At 43.8% G+C, this 11,330-nt stretch overlaps 1 protein-coding gene across 1 annotated transcript in view; it reads left to right on the top strand.

Annotated features, from left to right (window-relative positions):
- The window catches only part of LOC111978201 (PDZ domain-containing protein 2-like), a 120,985-nt gene extending 112,754 nt beyond the window's left edge, over positions 1-8,231 (top strand). Inside the window, exon 6 of the mRNA XM_070443084.1 lies at positions 7,002-8,231. The gene's annotated coding sequence lies outside the window, so the exon portion shown is untranslated. The remainder of the gene's footprint in view (positions 1-7,001) is intronic.
- Positions 8,232-11,330: the final 3,099 nt, after the last annotated feature.

The following is an 11,330-nucleotide window of genomic DNA, read 5'->3' as shown; positions in this document are numbered from 1 at the left end:
TGTTTACAGTCAACCCTGTTTACAGTCAACCCTGTTACTTTATTTGGCACTTTATAAGCACTTACTATAGTCATAAAAAAAAAATAATCAATATCACAATGTGCCGAATACAGCAGGTGTAGTAGACCTTACAGTGAAATGCTTACTTACAAGCCCTTAACCAACAATGCAGTTTTAAGAAAATACCCCAAAACTGTACAGAGTCAATGTGCGGGGGGCACCGGTGTCGAGGTAAATGAGGTAATATGTACATGTAGGTAGAGTTATTAAACTGACTATGCATAGATAATAACAGAGAGTAGCAGTGTGTACATTAGTCAACAACAGTGGTAGGCCTGATCACTGACAACGATGAGACAGCCTATAGAGAGGAGGTCAGAGACCTGGCAGTGTGGTGCCAGGACAACAACCTCTCCCTCAACGTGAGCAAGACAAAGGGAGCTGATCGTGGACTACAGGAAAAGGAGGACTGAACACGCCCCCATTCTCCTCGACGGTGCTGTAGTGGAGCGGGTCGAGAGCTTCAAGTTCCTCGGTGTGCACAGCACTAAAACACTAACATGGACCAAACACACCAACGCGGTCGTGAAGAGGACACGGCATCACCTTTTCCCCCTCATGGGTCCTTAGATCCTCAAAAAAGTTCTACAGCTGCGCCATTCAGTGTATCTTGACTGGCTGCATCACCGCCTGGTATGGCAACATCTGACTGTAAGGCTCTACAGAGGGTAGAGCAGTCCCTGCCATCCAGGACCTGTATACCAGGCGGTGTCAGAGAAAGGCCACCCATGTCATAGACTAACTCTTTGCCACCGCACGGCAAGCGGTACTGGAGCGCCAAGTCTAGGTCCAAAAGGCTCATTAACAGCTTCTACCCCCCAAGCCATAAGACTGCTGAACAATTAATCAAATGGCCACACCTTGACTATTTACATTGACACCCCCCCTTTGTTTTTACACTGCTGCTACTCACTGTTTATTATCTATGCATAGTCACTTCACCCCTACCTACATGTACAAATTACCTCGACTAACCGGTACCCTCTGTATATAGCCTCCACACTGACTCTGTACCGGTACCCCCTGTATATAGCCTCCACATTGATCTGTATCCGGTACTTCTCTGTTTATAGCTCCCCTGCATCTGTACCGGTACCTGCCCTGTATAATGCCTCCGACATTGACTCTGTACCGGGTACCTGCTTATCCCTGTATAAAAGCGCTCTCCGCACATTTGACTCTGTTACTGTTCCCCTGCTGTATAATGTCCACACATTGACTCTGTACGGTCCCCTGTTATATAGGCCTCCCACTTGACTCAGTACCGGTACCTCCCTGTATATACCTCCCACATTGATCTGGTAACCGGTACACTGCCCCTGTAATAATAGCTCCACACTCGACTCTTGTAGATTACTTTATTCGCGGTACAGTTGATACCCTTGTATATAGCTCCACATGGACTCTGTTACCGGTACCCTGTTCCTCATAGTTTATAACCTCCAACTTTGACTCTTGTTAGCCGGTAGCTTCCCTGTATATAACGCTCCGACATTGACTTTTGTAGCGGTAACTTTGGGTCACCCTGTACTTTAGCGCGCTAGCGATTACTTTGTCAGGGTACCTCGTGTGTGAAGCGCAACCTCGTTACTTGGTCTGACTTGTTGGCATCGTTTTATTACAGTTTGTATAGTCTGAAGAATGTTATTTTCGGTATATATTTTTAAACTCTATTTCTTTATAATAATGCCGTTTTGGTTAAGGGCTGTAAGTAACCATTTCCACAGTAGTGACTAACGACCCTGTTGTATGGCGGGAGCTACATGTGATCATACAAATAAAATGGTGATTATTCTTGGATTTCTTGGTGATGTAGCGCATGTGATAAGGGTTTTTTAAAAGAGACATTACATATCTTTTACTTTTTTATTAATAATAGCTTTTGCAATTGCCATAATCGATCACTATTTCATTGACAGTCGTGGGCTATCCTAAATCAGCTATCATCCTAATGACAGACAATTAGGTATGGTATATAGCATTTCGTATAATTGCCGCCTTGATTCCATCAGGTAGGAGACTAAGAGTTGTCCACATGTCGAGGGAATTAGCCCCTCCTTCTGTTACCATCAAAACAAGTATCTATAGTGTCCCTGCACTGATATTACGTATTAGCGACACCTGAAAGAATGTGACACATTATCTTAAAATAACTAAACTGCTACTTTTAGTTAAAGACCTACCCACCGCAATTTGGCTACGCCATCGATCCCGGCTATACTTAAAAAAAAAAAGTTTTTAATTTCCTTTATTTAACTTAGGCTTTGGCGTTTCTATAGTATGAATCAGACAGTCCCTGCAACCTCTGAAACGTTTCTCAGGACACAAGTCAAGACAATAGATATTTTCTTCCTATTTTTTCCTTCCACTGCACCATCTGTGAGTCTCCGGTTTACTAGTTCAATAAGAAAAGGAGTGGCCAAACCAGTCGGGGTCTATACACTCCTTGGTGGGCTTAGCTATATGTGAATACACGACAACGGGGGTAAATGATTGCTGCAAATTACATTTATTTATATTATATTATAGGGTTTGTAGGAAGGCGTGGGTTAGTCTGAGTAACTGTGGCGAAGTGTGGTGTCATGGGATGTTTTTTGTGTGTGATGTCCGCTTTCGTTGCTAGTGGCTTAGTTGGTGTGAGTGATTCGATCGTGTTTTGTCTGTCAGATGGGTGTGTCCGTTTTTTGTGCGGGGGGGGTTTATTTGTTGGTGTGATGTTGTGGTGTTGTGCTCGTAGATGTGTGTGTAGGTGGGTCTCTTGTAGTGTGTGTGTGTGTGTGTGTGTGTGTGTGCTGTGATGTGTGTGTGTGTGTGTGTGTGCGAGTGTGTGTACGTGTGATGGAGTGCTGCGATATGTGTGGAGTTGTGATGCCATGTGTAGTCTGGCGTGTGTGTGTGTGTTCCGTAGTGTGTGTGTAGTGTGATGGTGTGCTGTCTCAATCTGATTTAGTTAACAGAGGCACAGCTATTTCTTTGTTCTTCTTCACGTCCGTTCTGCACTTAATAACTTTCCAGCACAACACAGCACACCCACTCAGCCACACACCCACACACACACACCACACACACACACACCACACACACACACACACACAACACACGACCACACGAACACACACACATCCACAGACACGTACACACACCGCACACAACACAAAACACACACACTCGCAAACACACCACACACAACAACACACACCAACACCAACACACACACACACACACACTAATCACGACGGAGCACACACACAACACCACACACACACACCACACAAGACACACACATAGCCACACACACAGACATGACTCATATCTTCAGCATCCATAATGGCTGTGTTTCACTGGCTAGTCTGTCGTTCCATTTACAGGGAACAGGCTGTTCTGTCTGCTTCCGCACGGAAAGTTGTACCTGAGCAACAAGTCTGACACTAGCAGGCTCCTGAACAGCTTCTATCCCCAAGCCATAAGTGCTAAATAGCTWACAGAATGGCTAACAGACTGACTGCTAAATAGCTAGCAGAATGGCTACACAGACTGACTGCTAAATAGCTAACAGAARGGCTAACAGAATGGCTAACAGACTGACTGCTAAATAGCTAACAGAATGGCTAACAGACTGACTGCTAAATAGCTAACAGAATGACTACACAGACTGACTGCTAAATAGCTAACAGAATGGCTAACAGACAGACTGCTAAATAGCTTACAGAATGGCTAACAGACTGACTGCTAAATAGCTAACAGAATGACTACACAGACTGACTGCTAAATAGCTAACAGAATGGCTACACAGACTGACTGCTAAATAGCTAACAGAATGGCTAACAGACAGACTGCTAAATAGCTTACAGAATGGCTAACAGACTGACTGCTAAATAGCTAACAGAATGGCTAACAGAATGGCTAACAGACTGACTGCTAAATAGCTAACAGAATGGCTAACAGAATGGCTAATAGACTGACTGCTAAATAGCTAACAGAATGGCTAACAGACTGACTGTTAATTAGCTAACATAATGGCTACACAGACTGACTGCTAAATAGCTAACAGAATGGCTAACAGACAGACTGCTAAATAGCTTACAGAATGGCTAACAGACTGACTGCTAAATAGCTAACATAATGGCTAACAGACAGACTGCTAAATAGCTTACAGAATGGCTAACAGACTGACTGCTAAATAGCTAACATAATGGCTAACAGACTGAATGCTAAATAGCTAACATAATGGCTAACATGACTGCAATGACCATTTTTTATTTTGTTTTGCACTGTTTCTATGCACACCCTACAAACTCACTCCTGTTGGTTCCAGACTTGGTGCATCGGTATCGCTTGCCGTGCGGTAGCAGAGAGAATAGTCTATGACTTGGGTGGCTGGAGTCTTTGACAATTTCTAGGACCTTCCTCTGACAACGCCTGGTATAGAGGTCCTGGATGGCAGCGAGCTCGGCCCCAGTGATGTGTTGGGCTGTACGCACTCCCCTCTGTAGTGCCTTGCTGTCGGATGCCAAGCAGTTGCCATACCAAGCGGTGATGCATCCAGTCAAGATACACTCAATGGTGCAGCTTTATAACTTTTTGAGGATCTGAGGGCTGATGACAAATCTTTTTATCCACCTGATGGGAAGCAGGCGTTGTTGTGCCTTCTTTACGACTGTTGTTGTTGTATGTGGACCGTGTTATTTCCTTAGTGATGTGGACACCGAGGAGCTTCAAGCTCTCGACCCGCTCCACTACAGCCCTGTCGATGTGGATGGGGGCGTGCTCTGCCCTCTGTTTCCTTTAGTCAACGATCAGCTCGTTTTGTCTTGCRGACGTTGAGGGAGAGGTTGTTGTCCTGGCACCAGACTGCCAGGTCTCTGACCTCCTCCCTGTAACATAAGGATGGTGTTGGAGTCATGTGCGGCCACACAGTCGTGGGTGAACAGGGAGTACAGCAGGGGGATAAGCATGCATCCCTGAGGTGCCCCTGTGTTGAGGGTCAGCGTGGAGGATGTGTTGTTTCCTACCCTCACCACCTGGGGGGTGGCCCGTCAGAAAGTCCAGTATCCAATTGCAGAGGGAGATGTTTTAATCCCAGGGTCCTTAGTTTAGTGATGAGTTTGGAGGGCACTATGGTGTTGAACACTGAGCTGTAGTCAATGAAACAGAATTCTCACYTAGGTGGTCATTTTGTTCAGGTGGGAAAGGACAGTGTGGAGTGCAATCGAGATTGCGTCATCTGTGGATCTGTTGGGGTGGTATGTGATTTGGAGTGGGTCCAAGGTGTCTGGGATGATAATGTTGATGTGAACCATGACCAGCCTTTCAAAGCATTTCATGGCTACAGATGTGAGTGCTACAGGGCGATAGTCATTTAGACAGATTATTTTGGCATTCTTGGGCACAGGGATTATAGTGGTCTGCTTGAAACGTGGGTGTTACAGACTGGGTCAGAGAGAGGTTGAACATGTCAGTGGAGAACCTTGCTAGCTGGTCAGTACGCGTCCTGCGGCCTTGTGAAGGTTAACCTTTTTATTTTATTTTATTTCACCTTTATTTAACCAGGTAGGCCAGTTGAGAACAAGTTCTCATTTACAACTGCGACCTGGCCAAGATAAAGCAAAGCAGTGCTTCAAAAACAACAACACAGAGTTACACATAAACAAATGTACAGTCAATAACACAATAGAAAAATATATATACAGTGTGTGCAAATGTAGAAGAGTAGGGAGGTAAGGCAATAAATAGGCCCTAAAGGCAAAAATAATTACAATTTTGCATTAACACTGGAGTGATAGATGTACAGATGATGATGTGCAAGTAGAGATACTGGGGTGCAAAAGAGCAAGAGGATAAATAACAATATGGGGATGAGGTAGTTGGGTGTGCTATTTACAGATTGGCTGTGTACAGGTACAGTGATCGGTAAGCTGCTCTGACAGCTGATGCTTAAAGTTAGAGAAGGAGATATAAGACTCCAGCTTCAGTGATTTTTGCAATTCGTTACAATCATTGGCAGCAGAGAACCGCAAGGAAAGGCGGCCAAAGGAAGTGTTGGCTTTGGGGGTGACCAGTAAAATATACCTGCTGGAGCGTGTGCTACGGGTGGATGTGCTTAGGTGATCAGTGAACTGAGATAAGGCGGGGCTTTACCTAGCAAAGACTTATAGATGACCTAGAGCCAGTGGGTTTGGCGACGAATATGTAGTGAGGACCAGCCAACGAGAGCATACAGGTCGCAGTGGTGGGTAGTATATGGGGCTTTGGTGCTTAACGGTCTTACTCACATCGGCTACAGAGAGAGTGATCACACAGTTGTTCGGAACAGCTGGTTCTCTCATACATGGTTCAGTTTTGCTTGCCTCGAAGCGAACGTAGAAGGCATTTATCTCGTCTAGTAGGCTCGTGTCATTGGGCAGCTCGTGGCTGGGTTTCCCTTCGTAATCCGTGATAGTTTGAAAGTCCTGCCACATCCGACGAGCTTCAGAGCCGGTTTAGTACGATTTGAACTTGGTCCTGTATTGACGCTTTGCCTGTTTGATGGCTCGTCTTAGGGCGAAAGTGGCAGCTCTAACCTTTAGCTCAGTGCTGTTGCCTGTAATCCATGGCTTCTGGTTAGGATATGTACGTATCGTCACTGTGGGGACGAAGTCGTCAATGCTTTTATTAATGAAGACGGTGACTGATGTGGTAATCTCCTCAATGTTATCGAATGAATCCCCGAACATCTAATCTGTGAAATGTTGGTTATGCTCTTTTGTAGTTTGTAAGGGTAATTTCTTGTGTGTGAGTCTGGGGGGGATTCTAAATCAGTATTAAACATAATTAGTGGTTTCCATAAAGTATTAAATGTGTGCGTATTTGTCATATCATATAACATTTTATTTGTCACATGCTGCGAATACAACAGGCGTAGACTTTAGCGTGAAATGCTATGTGAAATGTGTGTGTGTTAGGGACGGACGTCTGAAGGCTGGTGATGAGCTCCTGATGATCAACGGTCAGTCTCTGGTTGGCCTGTCTCATTCAGAGGCTGTAGACATCCTACGCTCTACCGCTGGACTGGTACAACTGGTCGTCGCTAGCAGGGTGAGTACACACACACACACGCGCGCACACACGCAAACACACACACACACACACACATACACACACACACCACAGGAGGTTGGTGGAACTTTAATTGGGGAGGATGGGCTCGTGGTAATGGCTGTAACGGAATAATTGTAATGGTATCAAATAAATCAAGCACGTGGTTTCCATGGTTTCCATGTGTTTGATGTCGTTCCATTTACTCCGTTTCCAGACATTATTATGAGCCGTCCTCCCCTCAGCAGCCCCCACTGACACACACACGTACACTCAACACAACAGCCCTTTTTGTCCAAAACAAATGTATTTCTCGAGCTCTTTCTTGTGATTCCCTTCTTCCTAATTCAAATCACTTACAACTCCTGATTTTAGATGTTGTCTCTCGACGTCGGCTCAATAGAAGAACAAAAGTAAAGGAAAATAACTAATATTTGTAACAGCATTGACGTGGAAAAGCTCCATGTTCTAACAGACGACACCAGAACACCTGATATGTTAATATACAGTTGCAGAGCAGGGAAGGAAAATGGAAAAGGAGAGATTATCAATGCAGGACAAAAGGAGAAATGTGAAGAATCTGACACTAATCACTAAGCATGTTAGGACTTGGTACACTAATTCCCTGGCTGGACACTAAGCATTTAGCCTGGTACAATATGTTTCAGTGTTGTACAATACATGTACCTTGTTTCAATACGTTGTTTCAACATAATACTAKTAATAATAATAAATGTAGCTGCAAGCAGCAATGTCGGGGTTCAAGTTGTGAACTAAAAATCATACAGTATCCTTTTGATGTATTTTGGACTATTTCTAATGATGTTGACTTACTTTAAACGACTTCTTCTCCAGAACCGCTGGACCGATCGGGAACCAAATTTGGTTAARAGCATCTATGGACGCACGTCGTGAAATGTTCTCGTCCTCTTGCTCGAACAATATGGCCGCTATGAGCCAATGAGCTTGCATGAATGTTTTTTTTCTTCTCCTGTCCAACGGCGTGACTATGGGTCCGAACTGAATTGTACTTTATAGGTTCCCTCTGCACGTGTGCCAAATTTCATCACTCTTGAGTCAAACGGATCAAGAGATATAAACATGTGCCTGTTATAGCAGCCATTGTGTGGTCCATGTGAATGTGCTCTTGAATATGTTGAGTCTTCACAGTGTTTGGAACATGTGTACCAAAGTGTTGTTACAATACGAATATCCATTCCTGATTAATATGCATTTATATGGCAGACCACGCCCACAATGCTTATTGGTCAATGTTCCTTTAGGTACTAGTCTAGAAATTATTGCGTTGGGAGAATTTGGTCCATAGATGCCACATGTCAAGTTTCATGCAGATCTGGTCATTCGGGTGCCAGAGGACTAGCGTTTTAAGTGTTTTTAACTCAATTCTAAATGCCAGAGTTTCTGGGTCTTACGTGGAAATGTGTTTCTTGTGAGGAGAGGGGTCTTATTTGCCTCTAGGTCAAACGGGGTGAGGGGTGTGACTTTTCAAAGTTTTCATTTTCAATCGCTTGTTATAGCGCCACCATCTGTTCAATTGGCATGGCATAGCCCTGAACAAGGCAGTTAACCCCACTGTTCCTAGGCCGTCATTGTAAATAAGAATGTGTTCTTAACTGACTTGCGTAGTTAAATAAAGGTAAAATAAAAAATACAAAAATATAATGAGAGGGTGTGGTCTTTTAGGCCTTTACCATTATGCTAGGTTGCAACCTCCTAAGCCATACCATTTCACTGGGGAACTTTACAGAAGAGGAGTAATAATAATCAACAACAACAACAACAACAACAAAATGGGTTTCAACAGTCAATAATATATTTATTTTATATAGAGCTTTTCATTACAATCAATAATCTCAGTCACTTTGGATTTTTTTTATATTTTTTTTGATAAGATCTGGCAGTTCATTGTTGATGGTTTTCCACTGCTTCAGATGTCTTGAAGCAGTTCAGACAGGCAGTAAGTAGCAGCAACTTGATACAGACAGGCAGGGAGAAAAGAGCTGAGGGAGCATCGATGATACAGACAGGCAGGGAGAAATGAGCTATGGGAATATCGATGATACAGACAGGCAGGGAGAAATGAGCTGAGGGAACATCGATGATACAGACAGGCAGGAGAAATGAGCTGAGGGAACATCGATGATACAGACAGGCAGGTAGGAAGAAGACGAGCGGAAGCCATCGAATGGTACAGAAGGCAGGGAGAAAAGCAGGCTGATCTACAGGCGGAAAATGACTGGGAAACATCGATGATACAGACAGGCAGGGAGAAAAGAGCTGAGGGACACTCGATGATACAGACAGGCAGGGAGAAAGAGCTGAGGGAACATCGATGATTACAGACAGGCAGGGAGAAATAGAGCTGAGAACATCGATGATACAGACAGGCAGGAGAGAAAGAGCTGAGGGCGCATCGATGATACAGACAGGCAGGGAGAAAAGAGCTGAGGAGCATCGATGATACAGACAGGCAGGGAGAAAAGAGCTGAGGGACATCGATGATACAAGACAGGCAGGGAGAAAAGAGCTGAGTGGAATATCGATCGGATACAGACAGGATAGGGAGAAACGTCCGTCAGATAGGATAGGAGACGGATCTGGAGCTCTTCATCAGGCATGTTGTCTCCTCCTCCCCCTCCTGGTGCTGTGATGCAACATTGAAATACCATTACAGTTTATATTACCTTGTCTCACACATTCAACTGCCGTAAGATTGTACAATACCTTGTCTCAACATTGAAATACCATAACAATGTACAATACCGTGTCTCAACATTGTACAATACGTTTTTCTATCTATATTGTCTCAATATTGTATGATGTAGTGTTTGAGCATTGTTGTGTTTCTTTGTATTGTATGTTCTTTCAACGTTGCTTCCGCGGCGCTGTTTGCAGAGCTCCTTGGGAGATTGTGTGTTAGTAGAAAGGGTCGTAGTGTGTTAGTAGAAGGGTCGTAGTGGATAGTAGAAGGGTCGTAGTGTGTTAGTAGAAGGGTTGTTAGTGTGTTAGTGTAGAAGGGTCGTAGTGTGTTTAGTAGAGGGTTGTAGTGTGATAGTAGAAGGGTCGTAGTGTGTTAGTAGAAGGGTCGTAGTGTGTTAGTAGAAGGTGTGTAGTGTGATAGTAGAAGGGTTGTAGTGTGATAGTAGAAGGTGTAGTGTGATGTAGAGGCGTGATAAGTAGTAGTTAGTAGAAGGGTTGTAGTGTGATAGTAGAAGGTTAGTGTGTGTTAGTAGAAGGGTTTAGTGTGTTAGTAGAAGGTGTTAGTGTGTTATAGAAGGGTGTAGTGTGTAGTAGAAGGGTTGTAGTGTGTGTTAGTAGAAGGGTTGTAGTGTGATAGTAGAAGGGTTGTAGTGTGATAGTAGAAGGGTTGTAGTGTGATAGTAGAAAGGGTTTAGTGTGTTAGTAGAAGGTGTGTAGGTGTTAGGGTTAGTAGTAAGGGTTTGTAGTGTGTTAGTAGAAGGGTGTGTAGTTGTGTTAGTAGAAGGGTTGATAGTGTGTTAGTAGAAGGGTTGTGATGTGATAGTAGAAGGGTTGTGTGTTAGTAGAAGGGTTGTAGTGTGTTAGTAGAAGTGTGTTGTAGATAGTTAGAAGGGTTAGTGTGTTAGTAGAAGGGTGTAGTGTGTTATGGAAGGGTTGTAGTTGTGTAGGGGTTAGTGTGATAGTAGAAGGTTGTAATATGTGTAGTGTTAGTAAGGGTTTAGTGTGATAGCTAGAAGGGTTTAGTGATAGTGAAGGGTTATGTGTTAGGAAAGTGTGGTGTTTTAGTGTGTTAGTGAAGTTAGCGTGCTACTAGAAGGGTCGTAGTGTGTAGTAGAAGGGTGTAGTGGTGTAGTAGAAGGTTTGTTAGTGTGTTAGTAGAAGGGTTGTAGTTGTGTGTTAGTAGAAGGGTTGTGTTGTAGTAGAGTAGAAGAAGTGTGTTAGTAGAAGGGTTGTGTGTTAGAGAAGGGTTTAGTGTGTTAGTAGAAGGTTGTAGTGTGTGTTGTAGAAAGGGTGTAGTGTGGTTGAGTTAGAAGTTTAGTAGTAGTTTAGAAGGGTTTAGTGTGGTTAGTAGAAGGGTTGTAGTGTGTTAGTAGAAGGGTTTAGTGTGTTAGTAGAAGGGTTTAGTGTGTTAGTAAAGGTTTAGATGTGTTAGATAGAAGGGTTGTAGTGTGTTAGTAGAAGGGTTGTAGTGGTGT

Source organism: Salvelinus sp. IW2-2015, linkage group LG1 (genome assembly GCF_002910315.2).
Source record: "Salvelinus sp. IW2-2015 linkage group LG1, ASM291031v2, whole genome shotgun sequence".
NCBI lineage: Eukaryota > Metazoa > Chordata > Actinopteri > Salmoniformes > Salmonidae > Salvelinus > Salvelinus sp. IW2-2015.
The sequence above is the reverse complement of the archived record's forward strand: the minus strand, read 5'-3'. Positions and strand labels throughout refer to the sequence as shown.